This window comes from Manis javanica, chromosome 1 (genome assembly GCF_040802235.1).
Source record: "Manis javanica isolate MJ-LG chromosome 1, MJ_LKY, whole genome shotgun sequence".
Classification (NCBI taxonomy): domain Eukaryota; kingdom Metazoa; phylum Chordata; class Mammalia; order Pholidota; family Manidae; genus Manis; species Manis javanica.
The window spans coordinates 68009807-68015855 of record NC_133156.1 but is presented as its reverse complement, the minus strand read 5'-3'; the positions used below and the strand labels follow the sequence as shown (position 1 = coordinate 68015855).

Genomic DNA, 6049 nt, shown 5'->3' with positions numbered 1-6049 from the left:
ATTAAAAACACCCCTGTGTCTGACTCTTATTTTCATATTAAAATAAAGCTCTTCAATCCTGACCATTTCTCATTCTTACTCCCTCCACTGTCAGTTATCCAGGCTCCATTTGTTGTTCCTTTATTTAACATTAAAACCTTTACTTGTGTCTATCCTTCTATTCTTACTATTTTCATTATATTTGTTATATAGTCTTTTTAAACATGGGTCAGATAATATTTCTTCCCGGCTGAATATCCTCCAATGATCTCTTGCTGGGTGACTGTCTCAGCAAGTGTGAATGAATAATAAGTACACATTGGTTGACAGACCAGACACAGCCATAATTTAACCAAGTTAAACAAGATCTCTTATCTTAATGAGTCACAGAGAAGTCAGAGTCAAGATTCACAGTAGAGAGATTAAAATCATAATACAAGAGATCTAAGTGTGCCTTAGAGTCATGGAAACCTTTGCTAAGTTGAAATGTAAAATGTTAGTGAATGAAGTAGAGTCATAACACCCTCGTGGGAATTCAGCGATCTCCATTCAGGCCCATATCTACATAAAGCTGGACAGGACAGTCCATCATATAATTTTATAGGACACTTATCTCTGTTGATTCATCTGAGTAGATCATTAATTCAATCTTAGAAGTAGAAGTGCATTTGTTCCAGGAAAGTATATAATCCTCATGTATAAACAAAACTGTCATTTGTCATCTTCAGACTTTGTATCTATCAGCCCAGTCTATCTTCTAAACTAAGGTCTGAGGAATTGAACTTGGTTGTTCTCCAAACCTCTCTGCAACCATACTCGTGGATTTATCCAGCACTTGATGTCACACTTAAAATAGAATTTAAATTCTTTACTAATTCCTACAATATCCAACTAAATGTATCTCCTGGCTACTGCTTCAAACACATTTATAACCATTTTCAGCTTTTCTTAGTATACATCAAGCATCTGGCTTCCTTTCTAACCCTCAAATACACTGTGAACTCCCTGCTTTCAGAGCTCTGTACATTGTATTCGCTGCTATAATGCTCTGCCTCCAGAAGTCACATGGCTTCCCTGCCACTCCATGGAGTTTTGGCTCAATGTCCATTGCTCAGAGAGACCTTCTCCTCCTGCCTGATCTGAAAGGTCAGCCCACTTCCCTCTGTTACACTGCTTTCATTTTTCTTCATAGCATTTATTATTCTCTGAGCTTTTTTTCTCTTTTTTTGTTAATTTTGTTGAATGAATGAAAGAAGATTCATGTACTTGTGTGTGTTTACCTAAAATGTCAAAATATGAAAAAAAATTATAAAAATGCTCTATTAAGCTTTTAGTTTAATTTGGAAAGCTTATAGGCGTTCTGTGGTTTCACTTCATGTTCTAATGAGTATCACAATTAAGGGTTGCTTAATTAAAAAGCAGTTTTTAATATATGTAACTAAAGTTATTTACCATGCCAGCATATTCTGACATGTGAGTAATTTCAAATTCATTAATCTAAAATGGAAATCAGCATTAATTTAATGAAATCAAAAAGTTTTTGGGCTTGAAAATCTCAAAATAAATGAAAGCATTCCTTAGTAAGAGAATAAGGATTCTTGAGAAGGAAATGTATGTTTTTTTTCCTGATGTATGTGTTTTTGACTGAAGTGCAATTCTCCCTCTATCTCACCTTTAGGGAATCAATAATGAGCACTCAAAGGAGAAGTGTGACAGTTTAGGTTCTTTGCTCTTGAAAACAATGAATTCTGAAAGAAAACAAGATTCAAAATAATTGAAAATGCTAATTTTCAACTTGTCTTCTTTCTACTAGTGGATATTACAGTTGGCAAAGTAAAATGTAAAATTAACAAATAATATGATATATTTATATGCTTTCAACCTATAAATCACTTGTCTTTTAAATCCTTATTCTCTTTCTGTCTCTCTGTCTTTCCCTCTCTCACGCACACACAGACACCCACAGGTATATGTATATGTATATATACCACTTCTTCTCTATCCAATCATTGTAAATAATGCAGCAGTAAACATAGGGGTGCATATATCTTTTTGAATCAGATTTTATTTTCTTCAAGCGAATTTCTAGAAGTAGAGTTACTGGGTCATATAGATATTTCTATTTTTTAGTTTTTTGAGGAACCTCCATACTGCCTTCCACAGTGGCCATACCAATTTACATTCCCACCAACAGTGTAGGAGGGCTCCCTTTTCCGCCAACATTTGTTATTTCTTGTGTTTTGGGTAGTGGCCCTTCTATGGCATGAGGTAGTATCTCATTGTGGTTTTGATATGCTTTTTCCCTCATGATTCACAATGTTGAGTATCTTTTCATGTCTCTGTTGGCTATTTGTATGTATTCTTTGGAAAAATGTCTGTTCAGGTCGTCTGCCCATTTTTAAATTGGGTTATTTATTTATTTATTTGGTATTGAATAGAATGAGTTCTTTATATATTTTGGATGTTAACCCCTTATTGGATATATCATTTATGGATATATTTTCCCATACCATAGGGTGCCTTTTTGTTTTGTTGATGGTATCCTTTGCTGTACAGAATCATTTTATTTTCATGTAGTCCCACTTGTTTATTTTTACTTTTGTTTCACTTGACTGGAGAGGTATGTTTCTCATGCTTATGTTCAAGAGATTTTTGCCTGTTTTTTCTAAGAGTTTTATAGTTTCATGTCTTATATTTAGGTCTTTAATCCACTTAGGGTTTTCTTTTGTGTACGGTGTTAGGGCATAATGCAGTTTTATTCTCTTGCACATAGCTGTCCAGTTTTCCCAACATCATTCATTGAAGAGATTGTCATTTCCTCAGTGTACATTCTTGCCTCCTTTCTCATATAGTAGTTGGCCATACATATGTGGGTTTATTTTGGGGCTCCTCTACTCTGTTCCATTAATCTATGTGTCTGTATTTATGTCAGTACCATACTGCTTTGATTCCTCTCCTTTGTAGTATAGCTTGGCATCAGGGAGCAGGACACCCACAACTTTGTTCTTTGAATTTCTGTGATGTCAGTTGTAACTTCTTTTTCATTTCTGATTTTGTTTGTTTCCTCTTTTTTTTTGATAAGTCTGGCTAGGGGTTTGCCTATTTTGTTTATCTTTTCAAAGAAATAGCTGTTGGTTTCATTGATTTTCTTCTATTGTTTTATTGTTCTTTATTTTATTTATTCTACTTTGAATTTTATTATGTCTCTCTTTCTACTAACTTTTGGTTACATTTGTTCTTTTTATTCTAGTCACTTTAATTGTAAATTTAGACCATTTCTTTGGAATTGTTCTTGTTTCTTGAGGTAGGCCTTTATTGCTAGGCACATCTGTCTTAGAAGTGCTTTTGAGGCATCCAACATTTTGAACTTGTGTTTCTGTTTTTATTTGTCTCCATGTATTGTTTGATTTCCTTTTTCTTAATGTAGATGGTATGTAATTAGTTATGAAAGTTAACATGAAGGCATTAACCTTGCTCACATTTTTCATCCTAAATCACATCAGATGCTTAAACTACAGGTTCTCTTGGTATTGTAGGTATTTTGCTGTGATGGGCTCTTCAAGTTGAATTTCCCCACTGCCCATTAATGTGAAAGCAGGATACATTGTGTGTGAACAGTCCACCTGGTGTTCATAGAGGCATTTCATGTGATCCGTGTCATAGAAACTCACTTTTCCTTTATCACAGTCAAGGAAAACCCCTATACTTGTTGGCATAGGAAGAACTCTATTTTCTGGTTCGTTAGAAGAATTAGGTGACTTGGGTATAAAAAATTTCTTCATGCCTATGGTAACTAATGTAAAGGGCTGTGAAGAATCAAAACCAGCATCTTCACTTCCACTGTCATGCCCGCTATCTTGCTCATACCTTGGACTCACTGCATCCCGGGGAGAACAGAGCCATTCTTGCAGTTTATCACTGGAAGCAACTCCTGCTTTTACCAGGTACGAATACAGTTCTACTTGGAATGCCCAAAAGTGTTTCCCTTTTGTGATTCCAACATCTCCAACGATGTAGTCTAAGCTTGTGTAATAACCCACTTGGATACATTCGGCCACCAGCAGAAGACTGAATCCAGCCCTACTCTTCACATGGTCTCTTTTCAAGTTCAGCAAGAGGTTTTCATTATTATATCCACATTTCTCATCAAAGAGGAAACTGAAAACTGGAGCTGGAGGCGTATGAAGAATCAATTCCTTGCTGGAAGGACTACAGATTGAGCCCTTGTAGGCTCTTATTCTGAAAGCATAGTTACAGTTGCTCTCGAGATCTGAAATAACTTTACTTGTGCCACACACTTCTATCTCATTCCAAGACATCATTTCGTCATCTCTGTTAATCTTCCTATATTCAAGGACATAGCTATCAGCTTTATCCTTCTCCGGATGGTGCCAGTTTATCAAAGCACTGTTACAGACTTTGCTCTGTTCCTCATTGATTTCTGGCACATCTATTCCACTAGAGAAAAAGGACAATTCTCCCAGAAGTTCTGTTTGCTTAGCCGTATTAACAACATAGTCTTCAAAAGAAGTCTGGGCCGCAGGTCTAAAGTTCTTTAAGGATTCTGTCGCTTTCTGTATTCTGAAGTGGAGCTGTTTTGCAGTCTGTAAAAAGCAGGGCTGATCCATCTCCTTAAGCACTTGCTGAGCATATCCCACAAGTCCATTGTTCTCTTGAAGGCCCTGATATTCTTCCATTTGAATCTGAAATTCGTCTAATCTTAGTTTCTTAGATGTATCGATTGCTTTCGAAACAGATGATTTTCTCTCTTCAAGAATTTCAAAGAGCTCTTCAAAATCTGTAACTGGCTCTTCTTTAGCCCTGTCTCCATTACACTCTGTTTCTTTCATTAACAAATTTAGTTCAGAAATTTGACTCTTCACCTGGCTCTCCTTGCCAATAAGGTAATCAATATCCTTTGAAAGCTTTTCCTTTAAGGTTTTGTAGGCACTGCTCATAGTGGTCACATGGTGATTGGCATGGTTACCACCCAACTTTCAGAGATGACAAACCGGTCTCCTACATAATTCACAGTACATGTTTATTCTCTCTGTTTCATGTTCTGGGCACATTAAAACCTTGGGTCTAAAATTAGTGGTTGGGCCCACATACTCATGCTGAGCTTTTATAGTTCCCCAGGGATGATAAATTTTGAAGCACTCATTGCAATAGCTTGATTTCCTTTTTGATTTGTTCATTAATCTATTGATTACTTCAAGGTATGTTGTTTAGCCTCTGTGTGTTTGTAGGGGTTTTTTGGTTTTCTTCATGTAATTATTTCTTGTTTATACCATTGTGATCTGAAAAGATGCTTGAATCGTTTTTAATTTATTGAGGTTCATTTTGTGGCCTAGCATGTGATCTATTTTGGAGAACATCCCATGTACACTTGAGAGAAATGTTTATAATGCTGCTTTTAGTTGGAATATTCTGTGTATGTCTGTTAAGTCCATCTGGTCTAATTTATTATTCAGCACCTCTGTTTCCTTATTTATTTTCTGTCTGGATGAAGATAATCTATCTGTTGATGTAGGAAGGCTGTTAAAATCCCCTAATATGATCATGTTGCTGTTTCTCCCTTTAGGTCTATTAGTATGTTTTATGTTTATATTAGGTACTCCTATGTTGGGTACATATATATTTACAATTGTTATGTCCTCTTGTTCTACTGATCCCTTTATCATTATGTAATGTCCTTCTTTGCCTCTTGTTATTTTCTTTGTTTTGAAGTCCATTTTGTCTAAGTACTGTTACTCCTGCTTTCTCCTTCCTTTTAAGAGCATGAAATATCTTTTTCCTTCCCTTCAATTTCAGTCTAAGTATGTCTTGAAGCCTAAAATGAGTCTCTTGTAGGTAGCATATACATGGGTCTTGTTTCTTTATCCATCCTGCCACCGTATGTCTTTTGATTGGTGCATTTAGTCCATTTAAATTTAAGGTAATTACTGATAGATACAGTATGTACTTATTGCCACTTTATTAATTATTTTCTGGTTGGTTTGTAGTTCCTCTCTGTTCCTTTCTTCCTCTCTTATATTCTCCTCTTGTTAGTTGATTATTTTCTTTAGTT

At 35.6% G+C, this 6049-nt stretch overlaps 1 pseudogene; it reads right to left on the bottom strand.

Moving 5' to 3' along the window:
- Positions 1–3491: 3491 nt before the first annotated feature.
- Positions 3492–5226, bottom strand: LOC108396819 (E3 ubiquitin-protein ligase TRIM36 pseudogene; annotated as a pseudogene).
- Positions 5227–6049: the final 823 nt, after the last annotated feature.